The sequence below is a fragment of the Coenobita brevimanus genome, chromosome 108 (assembly GCF_032717465.1).
Source record: "Coenobita brevimanus isolate Jiangsu-jjx chromosome 108, ASM3271746v2, whole genome shotgun sequence".
NCBI classification, from domain to species: Eukaryota; Metazoa; Arthropoda; class Malacostraca; order Decapoda; family Coenobitidae; genus Coenobita; species Coenobita brevimanus.
The window spans coordinates 12,529,462-12,553,809 of record NC_137061.1 but is presented as its reverse complement, the minus strand read 5'-3'; the positions used below and the strand labels follow the sequence as shown (position 1 = coordinate 12,553,809).

General features: G+C 46.3%; 1 protein-coding gene across 1 annotated transcript in view; it reads left to right on the top strand.

The window, feature by feature from the left end:
- Nucleotides 1–24,348, top strand: part of LOC145416990 (uncharacterized) — a 71,087-nt gene that overhangs the window by 8,595 nt on the left and 38,144 nt on the right. The window lies entirely within an intron of this gene.

The following is a 24,348-nucleotide window of genomic DNA, read 5'->3' as shown; positions in this document are numbered from 1 at the left end:
TATGTGTGTGTATTTACCTAATTGTGATATACAGGAAATGAGCTATGCTTGTGGGGTCCCATCTCTGTTTCTCAGTAAGTCAAATTTAGCTTTAAACTCATTTAAGTTTTTAGACTGGACGATCTCTTTGTCCAGGCTATTCCACAGGTCTATACATCTATAAGGAAAACTATATTTCTTGATATCTGTCAAGCAACTTGGCTTCTTCAGTTTCATTCCATGTCCTCTTTTTACTCTCTTATCCCATACAAACAGATCTTCTTTGTCAATTTTATCTACTCCCATCATGGTCCTGAACACTGCAATCATGTCTCCTCTCTTTCTCTTGTCTTCTAGGGAAAGCAAATCCAGCTTTTCCAACCTCTCCCTATACGACAGATCTGCCAGACTGGAAACCATCTTGGTTGCTGTTCTTTGTATTATCTCAATCTTGTTTATATCTTTCTCTTTGTGTGGGGACCACACTGCTGCTGCATATTCCAACCTGGGGCGGATCATGGCCACTAACAATTTTTTCATCATCTCCTCATCCATATAATGAAAAGCTACTCTTATGTTAGTCAGGAGTTTATACGTCTCTCTAACTGCCTTGTTAATGTGTTTTTCAGGTGACAAACTGTCCTGGACCAGCACTGCCAAATCTTTCTCTTCTCTCGCTTTTGTAATTGGTTCATTACCCATCAAATAATTCAGTGATGGCCTCATGGTACTTTTACCCATTTCCAGTATTTTACATTTCTTTGCAGTGAATTTCATTTCCCACATCCGACTCCAATCGTGTATCCTATCCAGATCCTCCTGCAGCATTTTACAATCCTCGTCAACCTCTACCTTCCTCAAGATCTTTGCATCATCAGCAAACAGACTAGCATAACTGTTAACTCCATCTACCATATCATTTACGTAAATCAGGAACATTACTGGCGCCAACAATGGTCCCTGTGGGACTCCACTTGTTACTTCCCTCCATCCAGACATCCTGTCTTTTATCACTGTCCTCATTTGTCTGTCTCTCAAAAAGTCTTTCATCCATTCCAGGAGGTTCCCCTTCAGTCCTCTTATATGCTCTAGTTTCCACATTAGTCTCTTATGAGGTACCTTGTTGAAGGCCTTCTCCAAATCTAAATACACACAATCCACCCAACCTTCTCTCTCCTGTAGCACATCAATCGCTCTTGAGTAAAAACTCAACAAGTTAGAAATGCATGACTTCCACTTCTAAATCCAAACTGACTTTCAGCCAAAATATTAATCTCCTCCAGATATTTTATCCATCTATCTTTCAGTATTCTCTCACACAATTTTGCAACCATGCTGGTTAGGGACACTGGTCAGGGGTTCTTCCATGTTTCCTCCCTTATAAATTGGTACCACATTTGCCCTCTTCCATTCTTGAGGCACTTTCCCCTCTTCCAGAGAACACACAATTAAACCGTGAATCTTATCCGCCAGTTAATTTCTGCATTCCTTCAGTACCCAATTAGAGATTCCATCTGGTCCTGAGGCTTTCCTCACATCTCGAGTTTCCAGTAATTTATACACTTCCTGTACTTCCACTTTTATATCTTTTATCACTACATTTCTAGTCACTCCCTCCTTCCACAAACTCACTTTCATTAGTGAAAACTGACTGGAAACGTTTGTTCGTTATTTCTGCTTGCATTGCCGCATCTTTATAGACCTCTCCTTCTACTTTTAGTTTGGTGATTCCTTCCTTTTGTTTCAGTTTGCCATTGACAAATCTATAAAACAGTTTGAGTTCATCCTTACATTTGTCTATTATACCTTTTTCAAAATTCCTTTCTTCCTCTCTACATATTCTTGAATAATCATTTCTAGTTCTTTTATATTCTTCCTTTGTTCTGTTACTACCTCTCTTTCTCCAATTGTTCCATGCCGTGTCTTTCTTTTTTTGCTATCATACACCTTCTCTTAAACCACTCTTTTCTTCTGTATTCTTTCTCCCTTACTCCTGGCACATATTTTTCCACTCCCGAATTATAGAAGGCTAGAAAAAATCCCACTTCCTCTGTATCTCTCTTGTTTCTCTGAATTTCCTCCAGTCTGCATTTTCAAAAAATTTTCTCAATCCTGTAAAGTTTGCTTTCCCAAAGTTGTATCTTCCTTGCCTATAGAGCTCGTCTCTTGGCTCCACGTTCTCTGTTATCATCTGGAACTCAGTGACCACATGATCACTTTTTCCAATAGGACACAGATACTCCAAGGATTCTATTACATCAGGTTCTTTGGTAAACAGTAAGTCTTCTCGTGTGTGTGTGTGTGTGTTTGTGTGTGTGTGTGGGTGTATTTACATAATTGTTTTTATCTGCTCACTTGATGTAGTGCTGCCCTCAGATGACTGCCCTTTCCTGTCTTTCTTTCCATCTTTCCTTCCTTCCTCTTCTGTCTTTCTTTCCTTCTTTCCTTCCATCCTCTTCTGTCTTTCCTTCTTTCTTAATTTCTTTCTATAGGTGACTGTACTAGGGGGCCCTGAGAGGTGTGGGGGAATGTGTATGGTGCTTGAGTACACTTGTACTGACCACAGCCAGCCTTTAGGGAGTATCATACTGTCAAGAGTTACTGAAAACAGTGAAATTATGTGTAAATAGTGTGTAAATAATAGTGAATAAATAAATAGACATAAATTCATTAGAAAATAAGTATCATGCAAAACATAAAATAAGCCAATCGTTATTAGTTACTTTCTTGTGTTTTTTTGCTATTTTAATTGTAATATTGTGTCCATAAGGCATTGTGAATTAGGGAGAGAAACAAATACACACTCAACACTTAGTTTGGCACGAGGTAATCATCCCTCTTCCCTCCATCAATACCACCAACACACCACTGCGACCTTGAACATGCTCAGCCCAGCTGCCACACACCGGCTCCCTCACACCACACCACCACCTCCAAATTGCCAACAGAGAATAAGTACATGCTTTTTATGTATTTTTTGTCGTTTGTGATTGATTTGTAATGAAAAAAAAAATGTTGGGGGGAAAATTGATTTTCCTGAAAATAACCCGGTTCTGGGACATGGGTAAGTCTACCCATGCCCGGTGCCTAGGGGTCAAGGCACTCCAGTCAGATTGAACCGGTGCAGGTTTATATCCAAGGGGTGGTTATGGTTTATTGCTCATGTAATGCCACTCAGGGATGAGTGAGGCTGGTCTTTGTCATCATAAACGTCAGGACCAAATTTCCTAGCCCCGGGCTTCTATGCTCCTCGTGGGGCAACACAGGAGTAGATGATGATGTATTTACCTAATTTTATTATACAGGATTTGAGCTAAGCTCGTGTCGTCTTGTCTCTTTTCCACAAAGATTTATTATCCAATCTAGATTTAAACACATGGATGCTCTCTGCTCACACCACCTCTCCCTCTAAATTATTCCAGTTATCTATAGTTCTGATTGGAAAACTAAATTTCTTTACATCACTGAGGCATTGACTCTTCTTCATCTTGAATTTATGTCCTCTTGTTCTTCCATCATCTTTCGCAAAGAGGCCATCTCTGTCCACACATTCTATTCCTCATGCTCCTTTAAACATTGCAGTCAAATCTCCCCTCTCACTTCCCTCTCTCAGGGTTGGCAATTTCAGCTTTTCCAATCTCTCCTCCAGACAACTCCCTCAAGCTTGGTGTCAATTTTGTGGTTATCCTTTGTATTCATTCAAGTTTTCAAGTGTGATGTCAATATCACTTCTGCATGTTCCAGTCTCGGTCTTATCGTTGTCACTGTTAACTCTCTCAGCATCTCTTCATCCATATAATTAAATATCACTTTCATGTTAATCAGTAGCCCACAGGTTCCTCCAGTAATCCTTTTTATATGTTTCTCAGGCAGTAAGTTATCCTGTATAGTCACACCAAGGTCCTTTTCTTCTTTTGCCTTCCTTATTATTTCATCTCCCATCTTACACACATCCCTTGGTCTCTTACAGTGACTCCCATTTCCAATACATGACATTTATTAGTACTGAATTCCATTTTCCATGTTGACTCCACCTGTGGAGTTTGCCTTAGTATCTAGATCTTTTTGCCATTCCTTCAACAATTCACTTCTTTCTAATGTTTCATAATTTTTGCATCATCAGCAAATAAACATATATAAGTACTCAGCCCTTCAGGCATGTCATTTATATGTATCAAGAACATGACTGGGGCCAACACCAAACCGTGGGGCACTCCACTAGGTACCTTTTTCCACTGGAAAAGCATATCTCTAATTACGGTTCTCATTTGTCTTTCTGTCAAATAATTTTCCATCCATTTCAACAATTTCCCATGAACACCTCCATAGGTTTTCAATTTCCATAATAATCATCTGTGTGGCACTCTATCAAAAGCCTTCTCTAAATCCAGGTAAATACAGTCAACCCATCCTTCCCTTTCTTGAACAATATATATCACTCTTCTGTAGAAACTCAACAAGTTCGTAATACAAGACAACCCTTCTCTAAATCCATATTGCTTGGATGTTACCTTATGCCCATCAAGGAATTTTATCCATCTTTTTCTTATGACATTTTCACACAGTTTGCAGACTATTCTAGTGAGAGAGACCAGTCCGCAGTTAAGTGGTCACCACCTTTATAAACAGGAACTATACTGTATTTGCTCTTTCCATTAAGTAGGTAGCTCCTCATTTTCTGTGGAAAACCTTCTAATATCATAGATAGGCCTCACTAACTGGTCTGCACATTCTTTCAAGATCCAGCCAGCTACTTCATCCAGTCCCATTGCCTTTCTCACATCTGTATCCTTCATCAGCTGAAGTATCTCATTTCTCTCAGTTACTGTTGTTTTCAATTTCAGGGGTTGCATCTCTGTTACAGGTTCTAGGAATTCCACTTCTGTTACAAGGACCAGCCACCGTGTTGTGCAGACCTCTGGCACATCTCTGTCTAACACTGAAATTTGGCTCAGTTATGGAGGAAGATTTTGTGTTTTTCCGTCTTTTGCCACTTCAGGGACTTAGTCTCTGGTGCTGAGGAGAATTTTTTCTGTGTTTCACAGCTTTTTGCTGGGACTCTGTCTCCAAGACAGACGTCTGTCTGACTGTGTGTGCGTGTTTTTTTTGTTTTTTTCCCCGCCGTTAGTGTCTCTCACTGTAGTATGAAGCTGAACCCTGAAGGAGTGCCGTTAGGGCACTTCCATAAAGGGGGGCCATTAGGGCCTGGTTAACCCCTTAACCGCGAGGCGTCACTTTCGTCACGCTTGGGAGCAAGGGATCATACCGTGGGGGGTCACTTTTGTGATTCTGTGTTATTTTGACTTCTCCCGGGCTTTCAAGTAGTGGCTTGTATCATCTATCAGTACTGCCAATGTCCAACACTAGTCAGCACTCCTAATCTCATCTGTACTCCCATCCATTGTTGACAATTTAGCCATTTCTCCCCGTTCTTGACTCCCCTCCCTACCTCCCCTCCATTACCTTCTCCTCTCGCCTGCCCGGCCATGCTGCGCTAAGTAAATCTTTCCCGGCATTTTCCACTGATTTCATCCATTGAAATAAGCCCTATGCCCTATTCTTATACCAAATAATATATACAGAAAAGAAATAAGGTAAGTGATAGTGCCATACATCTGGAATTGGCTAATTATCACCTGACAACACCTCACGTGCACTCGTTCGCTAATTTTCGCTGTTTATTTCCTCTTGAAATATGCCGTATAATCTATTCTCATAATAAAAGTAATCCCTCTAATATCCAAATGCCCAATATCTGAACATCCCCACTAACCGGACATAATCGTTCCGGGATCCAATATTCCCAAAATTATCCGAAAACCGCAAAAAATTCGAAAAAAAAAAAAAAAATTCCCGCCCGTAATTTGAACTTGGCGCGCAGGGCGCGGGACAGCTTTGTTGTGGCACGTCATTCCTCCGATGTCCGATAGAGCGCCTCTGCATCCTCCCGACTTTCCGCCTGTCTCTCGCCTCTTATTAGTGTGTGTGTGATGATGGCCCCGCCGCCTGAGAAGAGGAAGAGAGTGGTGTTGACTCTGGAGAAGAAACGGGAGATATTGGAGAAAGTAGATGCGGGGTGGTCTTCTTCCCGCATCCTTCGCGAGTTCAACCTGGCCCGATCTACTTTGTTTGATATTAAGAGATCCCGAGACAATCTCATGCAGTACACGGATGACTTCTCGTCGAGAAGCAAACGCAACGTGGAGAGGAAGGTGGTGTTTACTCCCAAGTTTGCTGAAGTCGACCGCTCCATGTTGATTTGGTATCGACAACAACGTGCTGCTCGTGTGATGGTACGTGGTATGGAGCTGAAGGCTGCTGCTGAGAAGTTCGCCAGGCTTCACGACGCCCTAGACTTCAAGGCATCCGAGGGTTGGCTCTTCGCGTTCAAGTTACGGCATGGCCTTACCAACCGTAAAGCTCATGGTGAAGCTTTGGACGCTAACGAGGATGGAGTTGATGAGTTTCGGCACAAGGTGAAGGGCTTGATCAACAGGGAGGGCCTCACTCTCGGTCAAGTCTACAATGCTGACGAAACTGGTTTATTCTATTGCTCTTTGCCAACGAACACTCTAGCCGAGGAGACAGAGAAGCGTGTACCTGGCCACAAGCTCTCCAAGCAGTGGATATCTGCTTTGTGTTGTGCCAATGCTAACGGCATGCACCGGCTTAAGCCCGTTACTGTTGGCCGTGCAAAGCAGCCTCGGTGTCTTCGTGGGGTGATGGATGTCCTTCCTGTTGTCTGGTACCATTCTTTGAAGGCATGGTTTACAGCCCAGATCTTCAAAGACTGGTTCCACCACCACTTCGCCAAGGTCATACATTAACAGACGAAAACACTGGGAATCCCGCCCGACCAGGTAAAGGCCCTCCTTTTCCTCGACAATGCACCTGCCCACCCGTGCGACAAGGAGTTGGTGGCTGAGAATGGCCGGATTAGGTGCATGTTTCTGCCACCTAATACTACTGCTCTCATCCAACCAATGGACCAAGGAGTGATCGTGGCAACAAAGCGCCTATACCGAAGGATGTTCCTGGACGAGATGGTGATTGTTGACGAGGACGAGCGCAGGGAGGGACAGGACATGCGAGGCCAGCGGACTTTGGAAAACCTTCGCCGCTACAACATCAAGTCTGCAATCTACAACTGGGCCAGTGCATGGAAGGAAGTCCCTGTCAAGACTCTAGAAAATGGTTGGTCTTGTCTGCTTCTCGGAACGGATGTGGAGTACGATTTCCTAGGTTTTGACGTGGATGACTTCCATGCACGTCTACGTACGCATGGCGACGATGTTGATGTGGACGATGTGCGTGAGTGGTTGGATGACGATGAGGGCGATCCTGGGTATCAGACATTGTCTGATATCAAGATCGCACCTTCAGTTGCAGGTGTCAGTACCCAGCTTGAAGATTCCGACGAGGACGGCGACGATGATGCGGACTCCTCTCAGCATGACACTACTCCAGCCATCCCCAAGCTGAGCACACTCCGGGAACACGTAGAGTTCGTTCTTGACTACCTGGAACACCCGGAGTGCGACAGGGAGATGGGGCCCTTGGGACTTGTGGAGGAAGTGCGTGCTTTCAGGCAGCGCATCATCAATTGTCAGAATCGTCTTTCCTTGCGTCAATCAACGATTGACAGTTTTTTCAGGCCTGTGACCCCCACTGTGCCCAGCCCTGGCTCCACTCCGTTGCCTCCCCAAGATAGGCCCTCATGCTTCGAGCCACAGCCCAGCACATCAGCCACGGTGGAGTCACCGCTCGACGTGAGTTTGCGTCTATCTTCAGAGTCGTGTGCAGTGGGTACGCCATCACCACGACCCAGCGACGCACCCCAAGGTCACCTGCCAGTGATACTCTCGGACTCTGACAGTGATTAAACAGCAAGAACTTCTCCACTAGACCACACAGGAATTTACAGTGTTGTGCAGTGAAAAAACAGTGCGTTGTGTTAAGGATTTACAGTTGTGAGTGAAAAGACAATTTTTGAACTAAATTTAACGTAAATAGACTTGTTTGTTTTTGCTTTAGAAAATGATTAGAAGAGTAGGAAAAGTTAAAGTGCAGAGTGCAACACTTAGTAAATTACAATGGAGCATAAGTTAGACAAGAGTGCGCACTGTGAAGAGAACGGACTTCTGAGTGCGATTGACTAAGTTCAATGCAAGACTTCATGAACAGTGTACTGCAAGTGCTTCAGGAAATCCTTCTTACTGTCAGAGTCCGAGAGGAGGCGGTTATTCATTGAGATGGCCATGGACTTGCTGTAAGTAGGCAGAATGTTTCATGCTGTACTTTTTTCCATACTATACTTACCTCAAACACCTCATTTCACTCTTTAATGTCCTTTATTGGTGTGAATAGGGTGTTAGGAGCTATGCATGTGCAGTAGGAAGGTGTTTTTCTGAGTTAGGCTAGGTTAGGGTCCATAAGTACCAGTCCAGGAGCCAGGGCCTTGTAAGTACCCAGAATGTTGAATATTGTATGAACCTACCTCAAAAACCTCATTTTATGCTTCTTTTGCATTTATTTCAGTCTTTTATGTGCCTTATTGGTGTGATTTGGGTCTTAAATAGGTGCTATGCATGTCCAGAGGGAGTTGTGTAGGTGTTTCTCTGAGCTAGGGTCCATAAGTACAAGTCCATAAGCTGGGGCCCAATGTCCTGACATGACCACTATCCGCACCTGCCTATGGCTCCATTACTTCGGATATTGGAGGGATTGCTGTATATATAAGAAAGGAAGGGAGAAGCCTAAGTGATATTTACATTCACCTGGAACTACCTAATTTATTATGTATTGTCTAGAATTTCTGCCAATCATTTCATAGTGTATAAATTAGCAGCTGTCACCACGCTGACATTGGCAACCCTTCACTGCCCCTAGGCCACAGCATTAAGTTTACTGTTGTCTTTCAAGGTGAAACCACGTCGGATTCGCACCTGTCCAATTCCGCCGATTTTTAGCCCCATGCAAAGGGCCCTGTGACCTCTACTCCAGTACTAAACCTCATGTGGAAAGGGATAAAGGGCTAAGTGACTGCTGTGGAATGTGAACTGGCTAATTTATCAATGAAAATGATGGACAATGACTACGATCTTTCTGGTGACTAAAACAGTGCAAGTGGAAATGTAAATAATGTGTAAATAATGTGTAAACAGCAAGTGAAAGCATTGAATGTAAATATAAGTGAACAGTGGAAAATAGTTTTATAAGTTACTGCATGTGACACTGCATAACACAGCGTAAATAAAATAGAAATGCAAATAATGTAAATAATATAGAGAATATAAAAAAGATGGAAGAAGAGCATAAGACAGTATGGATCAGTTGGGTCAAGGATTGTGTGGGTAAAGTTGAAAGTTGGAATACAAATTTGGGCGATTGTGAGTGTGTATGCGCCAACTCAAGATCGTGCTAGAAGAGTGAGAGAAAAGTTCTGGACAAATGGAGAAGTGTGCATGGAAAAGTTTGGAAGGAATGAGAGAGTGTTTTTGATTGGGGATATGAATGGTAAAGTTGGGAATGTGAAGGTGGATGGAATAGTTGGTGAGTGGAGTGTGCCTGCTGAGATAGATGAGAATGGGAGTGCGTTAGTGGACATTTGTGCTGGGAGGGGGTTGGTGATAGCCAATACCCTCTTCAGGCATAAAATGATCCACAGGTATACATGGCGAGTGATGAGAAGGGTGGGTGGTGAACTGAATGAAAGGAAGGCAATGATTGATTATGTGTGTGTGGATGGATGAAAGGATGCGAAGATGTGTAATGGATGCAAGAGCTTAAAGAGGTTGGGGGAGTGGACTTTCTGACCACTACTTGGTGGTGGCCAGAATTAGGATTCAAGTAAGATGGAGGAATAGAAGAAGGGAAAGACGAGAGGAAGGAGTAGTTGCAAGGAGAGTGGAAAGGTTACAAGAGGATGAGAAAAAGGCAGAGTATAAGAGAGAAGTGGAGGAACGATTGTGCAAATATGAATTGGAGCAGATGGGAGACATGGAAGGTGTGTGTAGGGTATTTACAGAAGAAATATGTGCAGCATGTGATGTGGTGTGTGGAAGGAAGAGAAGACAGACGGGGGGTGCAAGGAACAGTTTGGTGAACTGAAGAGGTGACACAGGCTGTGGCACAAAAGAAGAAAGCATACAATGAATGGATGAGAAATAGGGGCGTGGAAGAAGTTGAGAGGCGGAAGAGAGAGTTATATGTAGAAAGAAAGTGAGAGGTGAAAAGATTAGTAAGAGAGAGTAAGAAGAGAGTGGATGAGGAATTTGGAAGGAATTTGAGTGTAAAGTGGAGGGACTGTAAGAAAATGTTCTGGAAAGAGGTGAAAAGAGTAAGACAGGGTGGAAGTGAAGTTAGCAGGGGAGTGAAAGATAAAAATGGTAGATTACTAGTGGAGAAGGAAGAAAAAGTGAGCAGATGGAGAGAACACTTTAAGGAATTGTTGAACATAGAGGATGGAAGTAATGCGAGTATAAATGGCTGGGAGAAGGAGGGAGGTGAGAAGACAGGAAGAAATCAGTGGGATAGAAGTTGTGGAAGCAATGAAGAAAGTTAAATCAGGGAAAGCCCCAGGAATTGATGGAGTGTGTGGTGAAATGCTGAAGCATGGGGGAGAGATAGTAGTAGAATGGATGTGGAAGACGTGCAGATTGGCCTGGGAGGAAGGTAGAGTCCCGGAGGATTGGAAGTCAGGTATAATTATTCCCTTGTACAAAGGAAAAGGGGAAAAAGAAGTGTGTGGTAATCATAGGGGCATTTGTCTTCTTAGTATAATAGGAAAAGTGTATGGTAGGATACTTATTGACAGAGTTAGAGAAAGAACAGAGAAATTAGTTGGAGAAGAACAGGGAGGCTTTAGGAAGGGAAGAGTTGTGTAGATCAGATATTCATTCTTAGATCTTTAGTGGAAAAGTTTCTAGAGAAGGGAAAGAAGTTGTATGCGGCTTTCATGGATTTGGAGAAAGCATATGACAGGGTGGATAGACAAGGATTGTGGAAAGTGTTAAGAATATATGGAGTAGATGGGACGTTGTTGAATTCTGTGAAGAGTATGTACGATGGTGCGAAGGCTGCAGTGCGTGTGGATGGTGAACTAAGTGAATTTTTCTCTTTGAAAGTTGGGTTGAAACAGGGATGTGTCATGTCTCCATGGTTGTTCAATCTGTACATGGATGGGGTAATAAAAGAGGTACAAGGTAGGGTAGTGGATGTTGGAGTGGCCCTGGTGAGAGAGGGTAGTGTTTGGAAACTCCCTGTCCTGTTGTTTGCAGATGATACTGTGTTGTTGAGTGAAGACGAAGGGGAGCTGCAAGGCTTGGTGGATGAGTTTGGGAGAGTGTGTAAGAAACGGAATCTAAAGGTGAATGAAGGGAAGGGTAAAGTGATGGTCTTTGAGAGAGGTGAAGTCAGTGAATGTACAGCGAGGTTGGATGGTGAGGAATTGGAAAATGTGAGTACGTTTAAGTACTTTGGTAGTGTGATAAGTAAGGATGGAGGTTTGGAAGGTGAAGTGCTTGAAAGGGTACAGCAGGGAAGAAAGGTTGCTGGTTCTTTGAAAGCAGTGATAAGAAACAGGGAAGTGAGCATGGAAGTGAAAAAGTTACTACATGACAGTATTGTGATACCAACTCTAACGTATGGAAGTGAAGCTTGGATGTTGTTGGAAGGACACAAGTCAAGAGTGAGAGCAGTGGAAATGAGTTATTTAAGAGGAGCCTGTGGAGTCACATGGAGAGACAGACTGACGAATGAGGATATAAAGGAGCGTTGTGATGTGGATGTGGATGTGATAGGAAGCGTTATGAGGAACACACTGAGGTGGTTTGGCCATGTGGAGAGGATGGAGGGTGAAAGACTGACGAAGAGAGTGTATGTGAGTGAGGTGGAGGGGGGAAGAGGGAGGGGGAGGCTGAGGATGAGATGGAGGGATGGGGTGGAGAGGTATATGAGAGAGGGGGGTGTGAGTTGGGAGCTGGGCAGTGAAATGGCGGGAGACAGGGCAACTTGGAGGCGATTTGTTTGTGGCCTCCCCAAACGGGATTGAGGTGTCTGGCAATAGAGAGATAGATGGAAAGAGAAATGTAAATGAGTAGTAATATAAGAATACGAGTATATATACTAGGAGTAATGAAAGTTTCACTCTAGCATGTATGAATGCTATGAGTTATGAGAGTGGAAGTGAAAGTGAAAGATTTGCTCTCAACGCTAGTATACAGGACGAGAAAGTGAATGCTACGTATTTTACTGAAAGAGAAATTGAATGCCTACAGTGACAATAAATTACTATTACTGGAGGAAACTTATGGATAAAGACTGCAGTTCAGATATATATAAGTGTTATATAGTAATAGAAATATAAAGTGTGAGTGTTTTTATGGATAATAAATGACAGAACACCAGCAGCGAACGAGCGCAAGTGGGAAGGTCATACGCGCTCGTAATTTTCATTGCTTTCACAGTGTTGTTGTTTTTTTTTGAGTATGGATTCCAAACTATTTGAAAATCATAGAATAGTGTTTATAGTGATAATATCAGGCTGTGGTAATCATATTACGGGTTGTCGGGAAGTGTAAAGTGGAGACTTCGTTACCCAACTTCAGAGGTCTCCACAAGTCCTATGGTACTCGACGAAGGCTCAACAAACATCCCAGGAGAAAGCTGATAGTATGTGCCACATGCATATTTAATTTTAATATTCTAGGACTAATAACTGATTTTTGGCAAATATTTTTAGAGAGTCTGTCGGAGAGCGAATATGCCCGCGGGACACGCAAGTCAAGCCAAAACAACCCCGCGGTTTAGGGGTTAAAGGAGGCAGTGAGGGCGGCTCTGTTAGATTAAGGAAGACCCTCACAGGGCAGTGGCGGGGCCTTCTACGTCGCCCTTTAGAGGGCGGGGAGCATAGGTTGCCTGTCACTGTAGGGACTTTGGCCACTTTTTTTGGTTTATTCTTTTGCTTTGGCTGAGTGTTTTGCGTGTGTGTAGTCTGTGTGTGTGTGTGTGTGTGTGTGTGTGTGTAGCGGGGAATGAAGGGATCCGGTATCCCTAGGCCAGTGGGGCCTGCCCACCCCCCTGCCTCTGCATTGAGGATCACCTCGCCGACACCTTTTGCAGGTGCGAAGCGAGAGCGGAGGCTTTCCTCCAGTAGCTCCCACTCGTCCACACCTGAGGATTCTACTGCTGCTCACCCTGCTCCTCAATCCAGCAGGGCTGTAGTCGGCGCCGCGCTGCTCCAGAGATTTCCTTCTCCTCAGCCCGTTCGGTCAAGGTTGCCCGCCTCCACGAGGCGATGGAGGAGGTGCCTCCTGCTTCCTTTGCTCTGTCCACCACCTCAGCCAACCCAGCCTCCTCTCGTTCTGTGTGTGGTCCTGCCGCCAATACAATGACGCCATGCAGCTCAGCATCGGCTCCCTCCATGACATCACCCTCATCAGCTCGTTCTGGCAAGATTCAGAGCGTTTGCGCTGCTGTGGCACCTCCAATCACTGCTCCTCCTTCCCAGGCTGCCGCTGCTGCAGCCCCTGCTGCCTCTCCTGAGGAAGACGCCTGGATCAGTGTCGCAAAAACACGGCAAGCAACGCAGGGAAACGATCCAGCACCGGTATCCCACCTGGCAGCTCCACTAAGGCCTCCACCTGCTCCACGCCCGTTGTTATCAGTCCAGATACCACCGCTGCACCACTCAGACTTTCCAGCCTTCCATGTCCCTGTACAGTCGGGCTTTGCCACGAGCTGCGATGCAGTTGCAGCCTTAGAAAACCATCTGCTAGGGCTTGCGGTCACAAACCGCTATGGGAGGGATGAGAGCTGTGTCCTCATCCCCTCCACCGAGGATGCTTATCTTCAGCTGAAGGCGGCGGCAGAGGATGAAGCTTCGCTCGTAAAAATCGTGCAGCTGCCTCGGGGTGGCCAGGTCACCCAGGCTGTCGTGATGGGCTACCTGGGATGCATGCCAGTGGGCATACTCCTGCAGCATCAGCTAGTGGAGGAGGCATCGTGATATCAAAATCGCAGAATGAAGGAGGAGACGCAGCAAGTTTGTGTCACCCTTCGTGGACCGCTTGTGCTGTCCCTAGACCTCGGCAACTGGGGTGTGTTCTGGCTGAGGCCTTACACACTGGAACCTCTTCGCTGCTACTGGTGCCAGAGGCTTGGCCACCAGCATGCCAACTGCAACCGCCCGGTAGTCTGCGGCATCTGCAGCGGTGCTCATGATACCGCACACTGCCTCGCCAAGTTCAAGGCGAAGGAGCGCATTACATCACGATGCCCCAGCTGCTCTGGATCACCCACGCATGGCACCCCAGGCGCCCTACGAGGGTAAAGAGGGTAACACAAGGCAGAGAGAGACAGGTTGCCTGGGTGAAGGAGCAGCAGTCCACCTATTCCACTCCAGCTCCTCCAGGCACTTTCGTCTGGGGGCAGAGATGCAGCCCTCCTGTGCCAAATCTGCCTCTTCTCAACGAAGCTGCCTTTCCCCCGCTACCTTCGGTTCTTGTCGAGGGTCAGACGACGGTCGAGGGGCACCACCCACCACAGCCATCACAGGGTCCAGTGACCAGCTCCACCTCCAGTCCTCCCCCCGCCTCCGCCCAGTCGCTTCCGCTCTTCGCTCTGGAGGAGTTGAAGACGTTGGGTACCCAGCTTGCAGTTGCCATGACGCAAGCTCTCACACAGGCCTTAGGGGTGCAGCTTGACACAGCACCCGTTGTCGCCACAGTCGATCAGGTCCTCGACCAGGCTGTGGAGCAGAAGAGGTGCCTCTGTGCCTCTCCTCTTCCTCGCAGGCCAGCTCACCCGACACAGAAGGCAAGGCCTTCTCCTCGCGGGACGGCTCCCCTGGTGCGGAAGGTCAGGCCTTGACACTCTACTGCATCAATTCCAGCCGCACAGGCAACTTGTCCTCCACTCGCCTCCCCACCACCCCAGCTAACACCAGCAGCAGCTTCATCTATGACCAAGGACCCGATTCCCCTGAAGGTCGGACCTTAGACGCCTCCACCTGTTGGCGACCTGATGCTAGCCACCTCAGAATAATTCAGTGGAACTGCTCAGGGGCCAGCAACAAGCTCCCACTGTTACAGGAGGTGGCTATGCGAGACCAGCCACACATCTTCCTGCTCCAGGAGACACTGCTGCCCAGCAATTCCAACTTCAGGCTCCTGGGATATGCCATCTATCTCCTCCCATATAACCGTGGCTCCACATGTGGCTGTGCCATTTTGGTGCAGGAGCACATCTGCTCCGTTTGCAACCCACCTCCTTTCTGTGGCCCTGATGTGGAGTTGCTAGGTGTGGTCCTTTATCTGGATACATCCCCACTTAAGATATACAACGTTTATAGGAACCATAGGGGAACTTTAGACGTGGGGGAAATTTTCTCCGAAGCTGCCACTGGCTTCGTTTTCATTGGGGGCGACTTTAATGCCCATCATGAGATCCTCTCGTCGCCCTCTCAGACCAATGAAGCGGGCCGCCATATCTCCTTCGTTTTGGAGGAGATAGGTGGTGTGTCCTTACTAAATGATACCACGGACCCCACCCACATCAGTGGGGGTCGCCTTGATCTTTCTTTTGTGTCCTCTCCCCTCCCAAGCTCAGCTTCGTGGTCCCTCCACCCGCACCTCAAGAGTGACCACTTTGCCCTGGTGGTTGGTCTCCCCTTAATGCCTCTTCCACCCCCCCCTCTCCCCCCGCCACAATGGGACCTCCACCGGACTGATTGGGCTGCCATTGCTCATGCTTTGGCCACAGGCTTTGAGGCCTCTCCTTCAGCTCCAGACCTCAAGGGTCAGGCAGATCAAGTGGCCCGGGTTTTTTCCCGGGCTGCGGCTCTCGCAAGGTGCTACAGGGACGGCTGGTACTATAGCGACAGGGTGAAGGAACTGAATCACCGGCTAAATGTGGCGCTCAAGCAGTACCGGTGGCGCCGTACATCTCTGCACCGCCGGTACCTTGTTGCTGTTACGTGACATGTCGCTTCTGAGAAACACCGCCTCCAGGAGGAGGCATGGATCAGTGGTGTTGTACCTTGGACTCTCACTCCGCTCTCAGAAAGATGTGGGGTCGACTCCGGTCCATCTCTGATCCACGTCCTCCTTGACCGCCTTTTCATCCTAACCCTGCTGCCGAAGCCAGCCGTCTTGCACAACACTTCGTGGACCATTCTGCGCCCCACAATCTCCCACCGCCCGCCAGAGCCTTGCAGGCACAGCTGTCTGAATCTCGTGTCGCAGCAATTCAGGCTGCCTGTCTTGAGCCTGATCCTGCTGATGGTCCCATCACCAGCCAGGAACTGCACCAAGCGCTGCGTCACAGAAAAGACACTGCGCCGGGGCTCGACGGGCTCACTTATTCCATCCTGTCCCACGCTGGATTTTGTGGTAGCGAGCACCTGCTTGATCAGCTCAACCTCTCGTTTTCTATGGGTCGTCTGCCAAGGTCATAGAAGACAGCTGTCATACACCCGATTGCAATGCCTCGTGATCCTGTCGCCATGCGCCCCATCTCCCTCCTCAGCTGCATCACTGAGAGGATCATTCATGCACTCCTCTCTTGGCGGCTGGGATCATTGCACCCAAGGATCTTTGTTTATCATCCAGGCTGGAGTGCCATTCATTGCCTCGCATCCTTCCTTGGGGTGCTCTGAGGTGGACGGGATATGGGTGTCTTCCTCGACCTTGAAAAAGCCTTTATACTGGCTAACCCAGTTGCTGTTCAGGCAGCCCTTGCAGCCCAGAGTGTGGGAGGTAGGCTTCTGTCGTGGGTCCGTGATTTTTTCACTGGGCGCACCACTGGGGTCAGATTCCAAGGACAACTTTCCCTCTATTATTGGCATCACAGTGGCACTGCCCAGGGTAGTGTCTTGAGTCTCCTGCTATTTAATATCCTGGTGGAGGGCTTACTCTCGGTTAACTATGGTCCTGGCACTATGCTTTGCTACGCCGATGATTTGGCACTTGTTTTTTCGAGAAGGAATTGTTTTGCCCGGGCCCCTGCTGCTCTTTCCTGGTTACATGCTAAATGTAATGAGTTGGGTCTTAAAATCAACTTTGCAAAGACCAAATGTCTGCCGTTTGGACTCCGTCCCACGGACTCCCCGCTGTTGCTTTTTTTTTTTTTTTTTTTTTTTTTTATGCGAGGAAGAAGGAACCAAAGGCCATTAGCCCGCAGTAACAGTTCCCTCCAAGAGAAAAACAATATACAATATAGAGCCAAATTCAAGATCCGATCATTTTGAGATGCCTGGACACACTGCGTTTGAAAGACTGGAGATCATAGGCAGCAGGAAATACAGACAGAGGGAGACAGTTCCAGAGCTGACCTGTTGCATAAATGAAAGACTGGGAGTAACGGTTAACTCTTGCATTAGAGAGTTGGACAGAAAAAGGATGAGAGTTTGCTGCCAGACGGGTGCTACGCGCCCGTCGTAGAGGTGGAGGAATGCAAGCAGACAGTTCAGAGGAGCAGTGACCATTAAAGTAGCGATAGAAAAGAGATAAAGATGCAACAGTGCGGCGAAGAGACAGAGGTTGAAGGGAGTCAGTAAGAGGAGGAGAGTTAATGAGACGAAAAGCCTTTGACTCCACCCTATTGAGAAGAGCTGTATGTGGGGAGCCACCCCACACATGAGAGTTGTACTCCACACAGGGGCGGATAAAACCCCTGTATAGAGTCAACAATTGCGCAGGGGTAAAGAAAGAGCGGAGTCGGCTTAGCACACCCAATCTCTTGGAAGCAGATTTTACAAGAGATGTAATATGATCTTTCCAAGATAAGTCCCGAGTAAATGAAACCCCAAGCAAGTTCAAGGATGATGCAGGATTAAGCTGAATATTATTAAACATTAGTGGGTATACCTGTGGAAGATTTTGTCGGGTTGATAGGTGTAAGAACTGAGTCTTAGATGCATTAAAGACAACCATATTATCTTTACCCCAGTCAGAGATACGAGCCAAGTCAGACATTAGTTGTGCCATAGCCTCATCCCTTGTTTGTTGAAGTAACTGTTGAGATGGGCGTTGCGGGAACCGAATGGAAAGGTGAAGGGTGGAGTCATCAGCGTATGAGTGGATATGGTTAGATGTACAGCTTAGAAGATCATTGATGAATAAAAGGAAGAGAGTTGGCCACCACCTCACCCTCATCACTCTACACCAATATCTGGGAGTTTGGCTTGACAGTGGGCTTACCTTCACCAGGCATATCAAATATTTACGAGAACAGGCTACCTACCGCACTGCTGCACTCAGATTTTTCTCAAAACGCAGCCTAGGTGCGTCCAATAATGTTCTTTGAATATTCTATACCCACGCCATACGCTTTCTGATTGATTATAGTGCTATCTGCCTCACTCGTCTGGCCTCACCATCCATCCGCTCTCTGGAGGTCATGCAGAATGATGCGCTACGCATTATGTTGGGTGCCCCCCGCTGGACCCATCTAGTCAATCTTCGGGCTGAGAGTGGTTTGCCTTCCCTGGAATATCGCATTGCACTGCGTGCTGCAGTTACCACTCTTACACTGCTGCACCGTCAACCTCACCTGCCTGTATCTACTTTGCTCAGGCATTTGTTAAGCAGGCCACTGGACCCCCAACCCCACCAAGATTGGGCTCACGCCACTGCTGCTGCTGTTCACCGTTTGGACGCTGCCCCTGCCATTTGTCGTGATCCTGACTTACCCTGTCCTGAATATTCTGCCCCACCACCATGGAGTCCTCCTTCTTTCACGATTCTCCATCCCTCGGAGGCAAAACCACATTTCTCCGTTCCCGCCATCCTTTGACAGGAGGGCCTCCGTTGAATATCTGCTCTGCACTTTCATGACTCGGCGACTTACTTTACCGATGGCTCTGTCTGCCCCAGTGGTTCTGTGGGCTCGTCTTTGCCTTCGGCATCTATATTGAATCATGGCGACTCTCCCCAGGTGCCTCTGCTTTTCAGGCAGAACTCGTTGCAATACTAGGTGCACTGCGCCACGCCCATCGCCATCAACACAAGCGTGTCGTTATCCATACTGACTCCCTTTCCTCGCCTCAGAGCCTGCAATCTTTCTCTCTCACTGGCAATACGTTTCTCCTAACTGCCATACACACTGTCGCATCTCTCATCACCAACAGTGGTGGCACCATCACACTTCTTTGGCTACCGGGCCACGTGGAATTGCTGGCAATGAGCTTGCCGATGCAGCTGCTCGCGCCACTTGCTCTTTCCCGGAAATCACATTCCACCTCTGCCCCAGTACCCTGCACATTATTCGCATAATGGCCAACACTATTGGTAGACTTTCGCATGACGACCATCAATTCTGCATCTCTGAGGGCTCCAGATCTGCTACCTGGTATGCCACGGCCATGTACTACACTCCACTTTCACCTCCCCCAGGTGTCCCTAATTACTTACTGGTGCGGGTCTGGAGGTTGCGTATGGGATTTCCTTGTTATAAGACGATTGCTGGCTTGGGGCCTGACCTGTGTTCCAATTGCCTCACGAGGTCTGATGAGCTGCTCTTACATTACATCCTTGATTGCCCGGCCACTACTCTGCTCAGGTCCCGGCCAAATTGGAGTTTTGTTCGTTCGGGGGACGATGCTGCGGATGCTGCTGCCGTTACTGGTGGTACACCCCTAAATATTCTTTTAAACACGGTCAGGGTTTACCCTCCCCCTCACCAAATATAGTATGCGTGTGCCCTGCGCAACTCTGACGGGCTCTTTGTTTGCCCGTGTCCCAGTCTAGTTTCGGGATAAATCTAACAACAACAACAACAGCAACATCTGTTACCAATACTAACTGCAATTTATCATTAATTATGTTACACATTTCCTCTTCTTTTTCATATATTACATCACCATCTCTCAGTCTCACTATGCTGTTCTTTGTTCTCATTTTACTATTAGCAGACCTGTAGAACAGCTTGGGTTCTTTCTTGCTTTTATTAACAATATCCTTCTTGTATTTTTGTTCCACCTCCCATCTTACTTTTATATATTCATATCTTACTTCTTTGTACTCTTTCCAAGCTTTTTGAGTATAGCTTTTCCTTACTTTATCCCATGCTCAATTCCTGTTTTCAAGTGCCTCCCTGCCTCTTTTATTAAACCATGTGTAAGGGTAAATGGGCATGTTAATGAGTGTTCACCATTAGTGTAGGCATGCAACAACGATGCATGATGTCTCCATTGTTGTTCAATATATATCTGTATGGATGGGGGAATGAGAGAAGTACTCGTAAAAACATGAGTAATGAAGAGAGGGATGGCATTGGTAATGAAAGGTGATGGATGGAATATCTCAAATTTATTGTGTAATGATGATGCAGTGCTACTTGCAAATGCTTGACAAGAGCTTGGTAGACTAGTGCAGAGTTTTGTAGATGTCTGTGAATGTCATGCCTTGAGAGTAAATGCAGAAAAGAGTAAAGTGATGGTTATTGAGAGAGAAGGTGACTCCCAATGTGATGTTACAGTGAATGGAGAGAGACTGGAATTGGTAAGGGTTCAAATACCTGGGTACAGTGATAAAAAAGAGACAAAAGTACAGAAAAGAAGTGGTAAGTAGAGCAACACAAGGAAGGAGAGTACCTGGTGCTATGAAGCCCTTGATAAGAAACAGAGGCTTGAGTGTTGCAGCTGCACAAGGCTTACATGAAAGAGTGTTAGTGCCAACTTTAACATATGGATGTGAGACTATGATGTGACATGAAAATGAAAAGTCAAGAGTAAGAGCAGTGGAGATGGGACTGCTGAGGAATGTATGTGGAGTACAGAGAGTGGATAGGATACAGAATAATGTGATTCGTGAAAGATGCGGAGTGAGGAAGTCTGAGGACACAGTGATCGAAGAGAGTGTTCTGAGATGGTTTGGTCATGTGGAGAGAATGGTTAACAATAGAGTGGTGAAAAAGGTATATCTGAGTGAATTTAAAGGAAGGAGGAGGTGAGGTAGGCCAAGAAAAAGGTGTAGGAATATGGTGGATGAGTGTGTGAGGAGGAGGTATGCAAGTTGGTAAGGCTAAGTGGCTGACAAAAGACCAAGCTGGATGGATGAATTTTGTGCTGAGAAGCTCATGACCAGGGATTTGGCACTCCTTTTTAACGTGACAGCATTTGGATTGGCTCTATCAGATCGGCGTAAGTGAAACTACAGAACATGGTGAAATTTTTTTGGCCTGTCTCATGGAGTCAGGATTTTGAGGGCTTGATTGATGAATGAATGGAAGTGTGGCCCATTGAATGGGGCCAACGTTGGCTGTCTGGACGTTGTTGCTCCTTGCCCTGCTTTAGGATAGGAAAGAAGGTCTGGATGATGCTGATGCTGATGCTCTTTCTTTCTGTCTTCCTTTTTTGCAGCCACTTTAGCAACATGGTGTCTCATTCCCCCCTCATATATTTTCATGAAGATATCATATTTCTCCTGGATAATATTCCTCCTCTCCATTTCACTCCAGTCCATAGTTCTGAAATATTGTCTTAAGGTGTCAAAATCTGCTCTCCCATAGTTATGTCTAGGAGTACCTAGAATGTTCAAGTAACAAGGAAGGTTATAAGAGGATTGGGGAGAGAATGGAGGAGTTTCAGTCAGTTTTACTTGAGGCCTTGTGAAGTTAGTGTAGCTCTGGAGTTGTGAAGCAGACAGTGTTATCATTTGGAAAATAAAGATAGTGAATATGAGAAGCCTGTGTTATGGGTAGATCTTGTGTACATTGAAAGGCTTACCCTATGTAGAATGATTCACTGGGCAACGTTCATCCTGTACTGAACTACTGCTATTTTTTTTTTTTTTTTCATGCGAGGAAGAAGAAACCAAAGGCCGCGAGCCAGCAATTATTGTTCCTTCCAAGAGAAAAACAAAATACAAGAGAGACCAAATTCAAGATCTGATCATTTCGAGATGCCTGGACACACTGCGTTTGAAAGACTGGAGATCATAGGAAGCAGGAAATACAGACAGAGGGAGACAGTTCCAGAGTTGACCTGTTGCATAAGTGAAGGACTGGAAGTAATGGTTAACTCTTGCATTAGAGAGTTGGACAGAAAAGGGATGAGAGTTTGCTGCTAGATGGGTGCTATGCGCCTGTCGTAGAGGTGGAGGAATGCATGCAGACGGTTCAGAGGAGCAGTGACCAGTATAATAGCGATAGAAAAGAGATAAAGATGCAACAGTGCGACGAAGAGACAGAGGTTGAAGGGAGTCAGTAAGAGGAGGAGAGTTAATGAGACGAAAAGCCTTTGACTCCACCCTATTGAGAAGAGATGTATGTGGGGAGCCTCCCCACACATGACAGTTGTACTCCACACAGGGGCGGATAAAACCCCTGTATAGAGTCAACAATTGTGCAGGGGTAAAGAAGAAATGGAGTCGGCTTAGCACACCTAACCTCTTGGAAGCAGATTTTACAAGAGATGTAATATGATCTTTCCAAGATATGTTCTGAGTAAATGAAACCCCAACCATGTTCAAGGATGATGCAGAATTAAGCTCAGTATTGTTAAACATTAGTGGGTATACCTGTGGAAGATTTTGTCAGGTTGATAGGTGTAAAAACTGAGTCTTTGATGCATTAACCCCTATCCGCCGGCTGATGTGTATGCACGACAGGATTCAGGGTGCGGAGGGCTGCCGGTTGACTTGATATACCGCAGTCACCTTCCCACCACTGTTTGAGCGCGGGACCATTTTCTGTGATACCTACGGGGTAGGTAGGACCCTCAGGTACCCCACTGTTGCGCGGTTCAGTTTATGCTCGGCAGTGGTAGCAAGGGAAGCCATGTCATCTTCCTTGACATCATCCGATTCCATCCCACCGCATGAAGGGCCGATTGCCTCGTCAACCCCCGCCATAATTCAGCCCTTAGTGCCATGTAAAGGGCTTAGTGATAGTGCCATAGGACGTGCCCTTGACGATACTGTCTCCTCTCGTACACTCAGCTAGAGTACATCCTCTGAGGAGAAAAAAAGCTATGACGTGGAGAGTGAGCTCTCTTGCCCTCCAACTCCTACTCGCCCTCCGACGCCAGAGAGGGCTCTCCGACTTCTCCAGGAGGAAGGGACAGTCCACAAGAGTGATGATTTCGGCAATGAGGAGGCGCAAGATGACCCAGGACATCGGGAAAGTGACACGGACCTGGTGGTCATCTGCGGAAAAAAACGCCGCAGAGCCATTTCCCCCACACTCTTGCCGCCTGCTTGCCGACATATCTTCCTCCAGCGCTCTCCCACACCTCAGCCTACCATTTGAAGGGCAGAATCTCCACAATCAGGCCCTTTGGGAGTGGTATGAGTACTGAGCAGGTGTGTGAGGAAGTGTAAATAGTGTACAGCAGTGCAGAAGTTTGTGTATTTTCATAAATGAGTGAAATGTGTGATAGTATAAGTGAATTATAGAAAGTGCTAAGATATAAGTCTTTTATAAGTTCTACAAGTGCAAATAAGTGATTTATAGTAAGTGCAATACAGGAGTTGATACTGTTTATTGGATATTGGTTAGAAAATTATTGGATATACCTTGAGTTTGCCTACCTGTTACTTGAAAGAAAACCACTTGTGAGCGGGCCACAATGAACAATACCTGCTTGGCTATACCTAAGTTATTTCACTCAATACTCAGGGGGACTGAACAGGGAGGCTGCAATGGATCGTGCAGCGTGGAGAGCCGCCATTAAGTGACCAAGGCCGACACATGCAAGCATGTTGGAGCCTTTAAAAACGAAAACGAAAAACGAAAACGATTGTGCCAAATATGAGCATCAGTGTATCTGTGATGTGAAGTACAAATAATGTTAGTTGTGTAAAACATTTATATGATTTTCACTATAACCCTGATTAGTACAAAGCAGTCTGATTTACAGTACAAATAATTACCTCATACTCTACGATCATGCGTGAAAGAGCAACAGCACTTACTTGTCAAAGTGCAATTACCCGTAATCGTGATGTAAAGTGCAGTTCTAAGTGTCTTAGTAAAGGAGAAATATGATTATTTACGGAAGAAGTGAGTACAGAAAAACGACGAGATATTTCCTTTCCCACACACCTACAAGGCATAGTGGCATGGTGGTGTGGGCGGTAAATCCTTGGGTGAGCCACATGAACCGGGTGATGACTCATTTTCACGACGGTGAGTAAGGAGGAGTAGAAAAAACAAGTGGAATATTTCGCATTCCAAGGACGCACGGGCAGTGTTACAATCACCACTCCAGTCAGTGCTGCCAACGCTAGCCGGCCAGGCCAAGGCCATTGCCAGTGGCGCACGCTCGTAGCCGTGCACCAAAACATGAAAAACCACTCGTCTTCAACTCATCCTTACTCATCAAGGGACCACCTAGAGACCACGGGATACCTTCATTGGAAAGAGGAA